The sequence below is a fragment of the Thermobia domestica genome, chromosome 7 (genome assembly GCF_964235325.1).
Source record: "Thermobia domestica chromosome 7, izTheDome1.hap1.1, whole genome shotgun sequence".
NCBI classification, from domain to species: domain Eukaryota; kingdom Metazoa; phylum Arthropoda; class Insecta; order Zygentoma; family Lepismatidae; genus Thermobia; species Thermobia domestica.
This window is the reverse complement of record NC_137460.1, coordinates 117,277,194-117,288,601: the sequence shown is the minus strand read 5'-3', so window position 1 is coordinate 117,288,601 and position 11,408 is coordinate 117,277,194.

Below are 11,408 nucleotides of genomic sequence, written 5' to 3'. Positions count from 1 at the left end.
ATGAGATGGCCACGTAGCATTGCCAAAGCGGGATCTCTCACGATTTGGAAACTTGTCGGAATACAGCCATTCTTTGACATGTTGTATGTGCTGTTGCGCCATCCTTCTGAAACGAAATAGTATTGATCAACACTCTTGTCAGTAGTTCCGGAATGAGGAAATTCTACATCGTTTTGCAGTAGTAGGTCACCAATCAGAGTTGCTACACGTCCAGCGTCATTCTAAATAATAATAATAATAATAATAATAATAATAATAATAATAATAATAATAATAATAATAATAATAATAATAATAATAATAATAAGCAGACATATATCAACTGCGTACCATACCACAACTTTTGAACTCGACTCTGCTTTCCATTTAAACGTCGTGAATTTTCCAGAGACCAGTACTGGAGGTTTTGCTTACTAACATATCCAGTCATGAAAATATTTGCTTCATCCGACATTAGCAGTTATTGCATAAGCAGTGGTTCTCGGTTAATCATTGTAAGAATGTTAGCAGTTGGCGAATCTGTTTTTTCTAATGTCTCGTAACTCCTCAACCATCTGCAGGTTATACGGATGGAAGTTTCAGTCATTCGGCAAATGGTCCATTGAACGTCGCGACAGTTCTAATTATTGTGTGTATCGCCATGCTAAACGTCTGGGACTGGCTTCAATTGACACGCGTACTCGTTTTAGGTTTTCACTCGTTCGAACACTTCTTTGCCTGTTCAAAACATTACCAGTAGGCCTCCACTGTATCAACCACCTGCGATATTGTTCCTCTAGGTAACATCGACAAGGTGACGATCACTTATCAGCCGTAGTGCTCGCTAACCCTTCGTGACGGAACAGTTCGAATAAAAACTTCTAGAATCAAAGTTTGCATTTGCACAGATCGCTGCTTCATGGCATACTAATTGGCTGATTTCCTTCTATCCAATGATGTACGCATGTACAGCATTCATACGAGCATTTGCACAGTCAACTGCTTCATGGCATACTAATTGACTGATTTCCTTCTATCCGATGATGTACGCATGTACAGCATTCATATGAGCATTTGAACAGTCAATTGCTTCATGGCATACTAATTGGCTGATTTCCATCTATCCAATGATGTACGCATGTGCAGCATTCATACGAGCATTTGCACAGTCAACTGCTTCATTGCATACAAATTGGCTGATTTCTTTCAATCCAATGATGTACGCATGTGCAGCATTCATACGAGCATTTGAACAGTCAACTGTTTCATGGCATACTAATTGGCTGATTTCCTTCTATCCAATGATGTACGCATGTACAGCATTCATATGAGCATTTGAACAGTCAACTGCTTCATGGCATACTAATTGGCTGATTTCCTTCTATCCAATGGTGTACGCATGTGCAGCATTCATACGAGCATTTGCACAGTCAACTGCTTCATTGCATACTAATTGCCTGATTACCTTCTATTCAATGATGTACGTATGCGCAGCATTCATACGAGCATTGGTTCAGTTGCCAACCGGCGCCACCTTGCATATAAGCCTATAATTGATTTATTAAACGAATAAAAATATAGATGCTAAAAAATAAAATGTTTCATTTTGCAGTGAGTACTTACCATTAAAATTTCTGGAAATTTGTAAATTGCGCAAAATGTAAAGGACAGCATCTTAGGATCCATTTATCATTCACCGGCAGTAACATTGAAGCAAAATGATAGACACAAACACATTATCTACGTTATTCATACGCAGTTCCGTTAGCAGTTTAGATAATTCAAAGCACAAGAAATACTAAGAACTTGTTATTTTATACTAAACTAGCGGTTTATTCTCACTTAATTAAATTGGTCGTTTTGCTAGGGATCAGGCCGGGCAGACGACCAACTGTTTCTGAAGGTTGAACAGACATGGTTCTCTTTCAAATATTGTGGTGGTAATAGTTTCCCTCTGAGATTCGACGTTTACGGCGAAGAAATCAGTCATGATGGCAGAATTACCCCAGTGACTCAATTCTTCTCCATGTGAACATTGTAGAAACTCATCTGCAGCTATGAATGATACAATTTTCTCTCTCGCCACCTCTGCTTAAGGTCTAAGACTTTTTTTCCACTTACTTTGCAGCTCAAACCTCTCGCCTTCAACAACCACATCGTCAGCTCAAGAAATTCCCGTCTCTAGTATTTCATTATCCGGAAGAAAAACCATAACGTTGAGGACAAAAAATTTGATCACTTTGCTTGAAAGGATAATCCACCTCTTAACTCGTGTAGGATATTGTAATAGTCTGCGGCTTATTTCCATAAACTTACAAAATTGTTTAGAATGACGTTACAAATTACAAGCACATTTCAATGTCCTGTCTATTAGCTAAAACATAGTGTTTCGAAAGTACATTTGACCAAAATCTGATAAACTATCCTTTACAATACTTCACAATATTACACTTGATGGTGGGCTGTTCAAATTTCGAAGATCTTATCCTGAGTGAATTTTCAGCTGATTGTTGATAGAGGTACACCAAAATATAATTAATCAAGAAGAAAATATTCGCAAACGTATTACGTCCCTATTGAATCCGATGTAGGTGCTAGAGTTTGCTTGAAAATGTTTATAATTTTTTTTTAAAAATAAACAGTATTAAAATAGATAGAGCCTTAAAGAAATGTAAGATGTTAATCCAGAAATGGATTTAAAATATGAACTTGGACCAACAAATAAGATTAGTGAAAGAAAAGTGCAAAATATAAGAAAACATACTCGTGCCATTAGCATTGCTGTGCCATTAGTTAAACGATTTAAGGAAAAGTACTTTCTAATGCATCATAGTCTCAGGATCTTACACACACTTTTCAAAGAGAAGACATAAACGAAAATCCTGAGGAGAAGGTAAATAAATAAGCGCTTTATGGAATCCTTTTCCATAGAGACTTTAACTTAAGTTTCAAACCTCTCCACGAAGATGTGTGCAAGTATGGTTGTTTTAGCTTATAAGAAAAGGCATTTCAAATAGAAAGTGTTCCTAGTGACCAGAAACTTCACGAAATTCAAACCAGTAATGATCTTAATTTTGAAAAATTTTAACTGTCTTGTACAGTAATCATAGAAGACAAATATCTTAAATGTAGATATGACAGTTTCGCATTTTTTTTTTTTTTTTTTTTTTTTTTTTTTTTTTTTTTTTTAGAAATGTCATGCTATACGTTAGCCATTCATGACTTCGGCAGTATCAAGGCAACGATGTACACTCGTGTCCAAAATGATTGTCGCATATCTATATTTGTCTTCTAGTAAGAATATAATTTGATAATGATTTTGCAGGGTACTTTAAATACTGATACTATGTGTATAATCTAGAAATGTATATTTGCGGTAAATTTCATAGGAAAAGAATCACAAATACGAAAATTAGAATGAGTAAAACAGAATGTTACTAAATGGACAAGAAAGTTTTATTTTCGTTTTATTGTTCATATTTACTGCTCTTTTGACATGAAATTTGCCACATACATGTCTTTGCCGATTGTACATATACTAACATTTTGAGAAATACCAGGCGAATTCTTTATCAAATTATATTCCTACAACAACGTATTTACACACATGCGACAATAATTTTGGACATGAGTATACATCTTGAACGAAAACATAGCATCCTGAGGAGCACAAGAAGTTTCTTTATGTTTATACAAAGTCCCACGCGATTTAGTAGAAGCTAATATTATGGTACGACACCTGTGGAGGGCAAAATCGAAACATTAGATTTGCTGCTAAATTTTTTCATCTAGTAACATCTCTGCTATCCGGTGTTAACAAACTTTTTCCCTGAATCTGGACATTTTTTCTTCACAATAACAATTATTTTGGTGACATTATAACAATGAAGTCCTTTTTTTTTTTTAACAAAATTGAATACGGAAAAGTAGAAATAACGACTTTTAAAACGCCTTGCCAGTATTAGATATTGGCTATCCAAGTTTACAAATCAGGGGGAAATAAATGCTCGACTAACGGAATAAGCATATTTTTTTCCAGATTCATAATTAAGATCCAGAACGTCATATTTAACGTTGAAACCACATTGGCTGATTTATACCACATCTAATTTGGATAGGAGATAAAGGGAGAAGATAGCACCTATTCTTAGAACTTGAAACCGATTCTACAAATAGGGGCACGGTGCTTTAGTAATATAGCGTTTATCTCTTGTGCGTGCGGTCCTTGGTTCGATCCCTGGTCAGGTACGTTCGTGATGGACAGCATCGTGTCCGTAGGTTTTCTTCAGGTACTCTCGCTTCCTCCCACAATCTCATTCCACCAATTTTGCCATCATCAATCACTTCTCTAAATCATAGATAAAATTTAACCTAAAGGGCATAATCGAGGGCCGTTAAACTAAAAGATGAGAGATTTCTATCCTATGAAACCGCTTCTCGCTATCTTTTGGCATGTACTAGATCAATATTGAAACAGGAAATTACACTGGATTTCTACCATTTCTGATTTAAGTAGAAACTTAAGGATAGAAATGACATGTACTGTTGATAAACTTAGTCGATTGCAGGAAATCACTTTTCTATCTATTAACATTTCTACTCTGTAGCGATTAACGTTAAACCGGAAGTGGTCGATTTTCTTCTACTTCAAGTTTTAATAGAGGTATTAGAGTAAAGTCAGAATATATTCTTGGGAGTGCTTAATACATTTCAGAAAACTGCTTCTCGCTATACGTTATCGTTTTCACTCTGTAACGATCAATGTGAAAACTAGAAGTGGTTGATTTCTTCCACTTCTAGTTTGAATACAGAGTTAAGAAGGAAGGTGGTATCTATTACGTTACATACGGTATCTTTTAATACCAATTACGGTTTTCATTCTAAAGCGATAAACTTTAAATCCGGAATTGCTTAAATTCAGTCACTTCTGGTTGGAATATAGTGCTAAGAGAGAAAATGGTACCTACTCTGAAACCTCTAAATTGATTCCCAAAACATTTATCGCTATCTGTTATTTTGTTTTCTCGATGTAAATCAATATTGAAACCGGAAATTGCAGTATATTTCTATCACTTCTCATTTTAGTAAACCATTAAGGATAGAGAATGTATGTGCTTAACCAAATGAAAAAACACTACTCTATAATTATCAACGTTAAACTTAAAATGGTTGATTTGTAGCACTTTCGGTTTGAGTATCGAAACAAAAGAATAATTCGTTCCTTAATCTTTGACCGTCTACATTTTCACTATTTGGTGATGAGTGTTTAAGTAATTCTTTAATTTTTGTTTCTTGAATTTTCAGGCTGGATAAACATACAAAGGAGTTTTGGTAAGCCAAACTTATTAAAAATCGGGTATGTCCTGACAAAGAAATGTTTACGTTCAAATATTGAAAAGATATATTCGGAAGATTGAAAATATTGAGAAGCTAGTTTATACTCATAACTAACTAAATCTATAGGCTTTTAAACCCTGAGGTTCAAAACTGCGTTCACAAAAGCTCTCCATTGGCTTCTGTCTTTTATCCAATTTGTACTTTGTACTTTTATTTCGACGAGATTCAATCTTAATATTGTTCTCTCATCTGTAACTGGGTTTTCCTAATGGTTGTTTTCCAATTAGACTTCCAGTTAAAACTTTGAAAGCGTTCCAACTTTCTTCCATCTCGCTACATGACCTGTCCACCTGAGCCTCCTAGACATGATGATACTAATAATGTTTGGTAAATTATCCGGTTGATCGTTGTAAAAACTGGTCTTTCCAGAGAGATGTGCGCAGACTTACATGGAGGCGCGGAAAATACAAACGGAACAGTATTTCCGAAAGTAATACGAATAGCTTTCCTGTGTCTTCAGCGCTTTGAAGAAATTACTTTTGGAATCAATCTCGTACTAATGTATGTACAAAATGATTGACTTATTCATAGCAGTGATATCATGAGCCTATCAATAGATATAAGTTGTTTTACTTTGTTTATTATAATATTGATTAAACTTTTATATGTCTGAAACTCAAGAACCACCCATGACATCATGGCACGCCTGATCCATGGTTTCTCCAAGAAAACTCAAATCTATGATAGAGTCATATTTGGGTTAGAGCCAGTGATTGGGAAACATTGAATGAAAGAAGTCAATACAGCATTTTATGTGATGTTGTTTATGAACACGGTTTGCAGCTTTGTTGATGACATTTCTTTTTAATTTCACTAATTATATCGAGACCAACATCTATGTGTTGTATTTTGAGATGCAGATTGCAGTCTCAATAACCTGTTTCATCCATTACTATTAATACTTGTTTTGTTATAGTATAAATTGACAATTTAATCAAGTGTCTAGTTGGTAATTATTTCAATAGTTCAACTTGCCATAAAGTTGATAATTATCCTATCAATATTTGTCCTACAACATCTGATCTTTTTAGTGATCAGGACAGCTAGAGTGCAGTTTACCATGAAGCAAATTGAGACCATTGTATGTGGCTGGAGATAGGTAAAACAGACAAATTTCTGACTGTAGAAGTTATACACAATACTTTCATGCTCAAACATTGCTGCTAGTACGTATTACATTGTAATGTACCGGGTAATTAAACTTTTTATAATAATCAACGTTATAGTAAAACTGAATAATGAGTCAAATCTTCGCGGAAAGTTGGTTATGATAGATTGCAGTATACCGCCCCCTTCAGCACCGAGGTTATATGATAGTATGTGGATCTACGTTGGCGTAATCCAAACCTCGTAATACGTTCAAATTTCAGGGTTCTTGCACCGGGACTCGGAAGAGCATTCCATAGACTGTTCATTAAATAATTTCTTAGTGATGCACACAAGTGATACTTAGTGATATACACTAAGTACATGAAAAGTATTACCTTTCTATTACGTTTTTCGGCTAAATTAGTAAAATTGCAAACAATAAATAAAGTATAATAAAAAATAAATAAAATATAATAAAATAAAAAGTTTGAAGTTGTAACAAGTACTTATTTTAAAAATTCAGTCCCTATATCCATTCCAATTGCATGTAATATGTTATGTTACTACTTATTCCTATAATGAAATACTTCAGTTGGGAACATTTGGTATCTTAGATGGATACCAGGGGATACGGACGAAATCCCGGGGCCGAAACATCACTGCTCTAAACCTCGCGAGCCAAAGCCTCGTAGGACAAAATCTCGCGTGGCCAAAACCTTGTCTTGCAAAACCTCGCGGACCAAGGTCTCGCTGAGCCAATACGTGGCCTGACTAAAACAACGCGTACCCAAACTCTTGCCACCCAAAACATCACGTGCTCGAAATCTCTCTCGTCCGAAAGCTCGTGGGCCGAAATCTGACCTGGTCAAAACCTCGAAGTCCAAAACATTGCGTAGCAAAATCTTACTTGGCTAAAACCTTGTGAGATGAAACCTCTTCCCAAAATTTACCCACTGAGTTTCTTAATATGCAACTTCTTACAGCAATTAATAATAATAATAATAATAATAATAATAATAATAATAATAATAATAATAATAATAATAATAATAATAATAATAATAATAATAATAAGATGAAGAAGAAGTTGAAAAAGACATGTTTACTTTAGAGATTAGAAGCGTAAAAATATTGGCAAGTGTAAAATGAATGGACATACAAATGTCAAATAAACCGATAATCTCCAACCTGTGAATTTGAAGTTTTAAGTGACTAAACTGAATAAAACAACCTACAAACCTCACATACGTGTTGAATACCTTAAGACAGTTAAAAATTAATCTGGACTTCGGTCGAAAACGCTTAATTATGGCGATAGACCTAAGTAAATGTAATTTATGAAGTTAGTCATAGGATGACTACACTGAATAAAACAGCTGTCGTACCTCACATATGTGTTGAATACCTGAATACAGTTAATCTGGACTTTCGTCGGAAACGCTCAATTATGACGATAGGGCTAATTAAATGTAATAAGTGGAGTTGATCATAAGGTAACTATACTGAATAAAACAACCGTTAAACCTCACATACATATTCAGGACGTCAATACCCCCCTCCCAAAAAAAATCATCTTTGACTTTGGTCGGAAAAGTTTAATTATGGAGATAGAGCTAATTAAAGGTTATTAGTGGAAATGGTTGTACTTATAATTACCTTTATTTAGCTCTATATTCTTAGATGTTTCCGATTAAAGTCGGAGATAACATTTTTTTCTTGTATTGAGGTCCGGAACACGAATCCGAGGTTTGTCGGTTGCTTTATTGGTATTGTTTCCTAGGCGAGATCAGTTCTGCTTAGTTTAGGCGAGGAGATATTCCGTATAGCGAGATTTAGAACCGCAAGGCTTTCGGTGGCGATGTGTTAGTCAGGCGAGATATTTTACCGGCGAGATTTTGGTCCACAAGGTTTCAGAGGGCGAGGTTTTGGCCAGGCGAGATTTTGTCCCCCGAGGTTTTCAGCGACAAAGTTCTGGCCAGGCGAATTGTTGGACATCGAGGGTTTGGGCAGCGGGGTTTTAGCCAGGCGAGATTTTGGTTGGCTAGGTTTTGGCAGCGAGGTTTTGTATCCAAATCGAGTTAATATGGTAACTTGCCAACAATCGATTTTTTCTTGTTTACCTGAAATAGATGGGTATAGACATCATGGTGATTTTAGATAAATGTTATTGGTTTTAAATATAATGTATTGAAAGAATATCATGTCTGAGAAAGCTAAATACACATCTAGCATCATGATATCTCCTCGTCCTCGCTGAAGAAATAGAAACCTTAAACTTTTACTATATGTTTCGGCAATGTGACTTGTTGCTCAATATGTACTGAAAATATGATGTATGAGAAACTCAGCAATATTAGAAACTTTTCAGGGGAAAATAATAATTGATGTACGGTTCCTTAGGTCTAATATGATTTTTTATACTTTTGACTTTAGATCCCAATTACATAATCTTGTAACTTGTAGAAAAGTTGTATTTATAAAAAGAAGAACAGAAATTATTGTAGTAAAATGGAATGACATATGTGGAAATATATATTGCTTCGAACAGAAGTTTCTTGCATCCTTATCAATAACAAATTCAGCAACGTATCAATGACAATGCAATTTTTGACAAAATACTACCAGTGGCGTTGGATGAAACCTTCGTCTTCAGTAGAAGCTTCAAGTTCCCCCATTTGAAGGAAACATACAAATGTATACAAAGTTAGAATGGAAAAACGTGGATAGAACTTTATAGAACGGAATTGGAGAATTGCATAAGCATGTTAGAAGGCCCAGACACATAATTTCCCAGGGGACGAAAAGATGAAATAAGGGAACTGTCCCAAGAAATGGCTTCGTGTGGCAACCTTAGTATCTGACTGTAATCACACTACACGATGGATCTTACATATAACTGATATAATATTAAGAAAACATATTTGTTCGAATAATCTGAATTATAAATTATAAAATGTCATCAAAATTTTAATAAGGTAATAAATAAGACATATTTATAATGACATCGTTTACTAAGCTTCTGGTAATAATTAAATAAATTAACTGTAAGAGGGTCATATGAGCGTTTGTCTTTCTCTTGATTTTAAAACTGACGACTATTGAAAAATCTTGGGTTATTTTATTATAGTTTGAACATATTCACATTAAGGTTAGCTCAGTGGTGGCTCAGTGGTAGAGCGTTCACCTCTGGTGCTAGGGGTCCCGGGTTCGATCCCAGCCCACGCCAAGTGAACTTTGTGATGGACAAACACCGTGTACGTGGGTTTTCTCGGGGTTCTCCCGTTTCTTCATTCCACCATTTCATTCATTAGTCATCATCACCTTCTCCTTTAGCCTAACCGGCATAACCGTGGGACGTCGAACTCAAAGATTTCATTTCATTTTTATTGTTTTCAATTATTTTCATTTTAAGTATTTTTCTCAATTGTTACTATTTATAGCTATTGATATTTATTGTTATATATTTATTAATCTCATATATTTACTATTTTTCCTTTATTTAGTTCTTGTTTCTCTCTTCCAGCAGTGTTTTCGTAATATTTCGATATGTTTTACTTTATCGTGATTATGGTGTTGATCATGACAGAGACAAATAGCCTAGATAATGACGTCTCCATTAAACCTCAATCAATCAAACAATTGTTTGTTTTGGCTAGTATCGTACTTATTAATAGGTTAAGACATTTAAACATATGCTCGGTCAATGCTGCAGCGAATCGACTTCTACTGACATCTGAATATCTAAGAAATCGTTCTTCCACCTTCCGATCCTTCGTCACGTAGCGGACAGAACATTGTTGAAATTTGCTACTTATTTGCTATATTTGTCTTTGCATCCAGTAAGATAGCAAAAAACGAAAAATTGTCAATTTTACGTCCCATTTGAGCAAAAAAATACATCTGCTACAACTTTGATTAGATAATAATTTTTCTTCCCTTTAAAGGCCCTGTAAAAATAGTCGCGGTCGATAAATGTCTTTTATAGGCTCTCATCGTTGTTTGCAATCAAATTCATCAGTTCAATGTAATTTCCTTTTGTACATTGACTCAGAATCTTTTTTATCACACCCTTTGAATGGCAACTCCTACTTTACCAAAACGAAATATATGACATTATTTAGATGTTCAAATATTTGTCTATTTTCTTTAAATTATCATCATATATGATTACATAATGAAATTTTCATTACGTATGGCGATGTTACTCATCTACTTGGATGTCGATCCTTGTCAAATCAAATGTATTTAAAGCAGTAATAGCATGGAGACACATTTTAGATTTTACATCAATCCCACCAGTTTTATGAAAATCATACCACTAATCTCTGAGCCATTCCAAATTCTTTTTTCAGTAAAAAATAGTAAACATGACCAACAATACAATTTACCACTTAACAAACACCCAGGTAATCATTCGGTAAAACTATATTAATTATTCTGAAAATGCCTCGTGTAAGAATTTATTTTAGTTATATGTTCTGTAAAATTATGAGTAGGCCTACCATTCGACATTCTATCATCTTTATGAACTAAACGGACAAAGTTTCAGCTGGTCAACCAAATTACAACGTTCAGCTGATTCAGTTGCGCTCACAATGGAACTTTAAAGTGCATGGATTGGGAACAATTTGTGTTTATCTGTTCCATATTCGTCTTATTTTACTGGCTTAAGTAGAGCTACGAAAGTCAAAATCTTTTCGATTTTTATTTTTAAATGCCACAATACCACACATTACGTTACTTCAAAGGACAAACAAATAGTTTTATTGTTTAAGAAACTAAAATTGCACAAACTTAACTGCACTAACCGAACACTAATTTCTATAATATTTTTATCCGCTCTACAGAATTGGTCAAAGACACAGCTTCACTTTCTGCACTCACGATTACATTCGTGTCTGCTTGACTTTACTCGGTTTCACTATTTCTCTTGTAACGTCCCT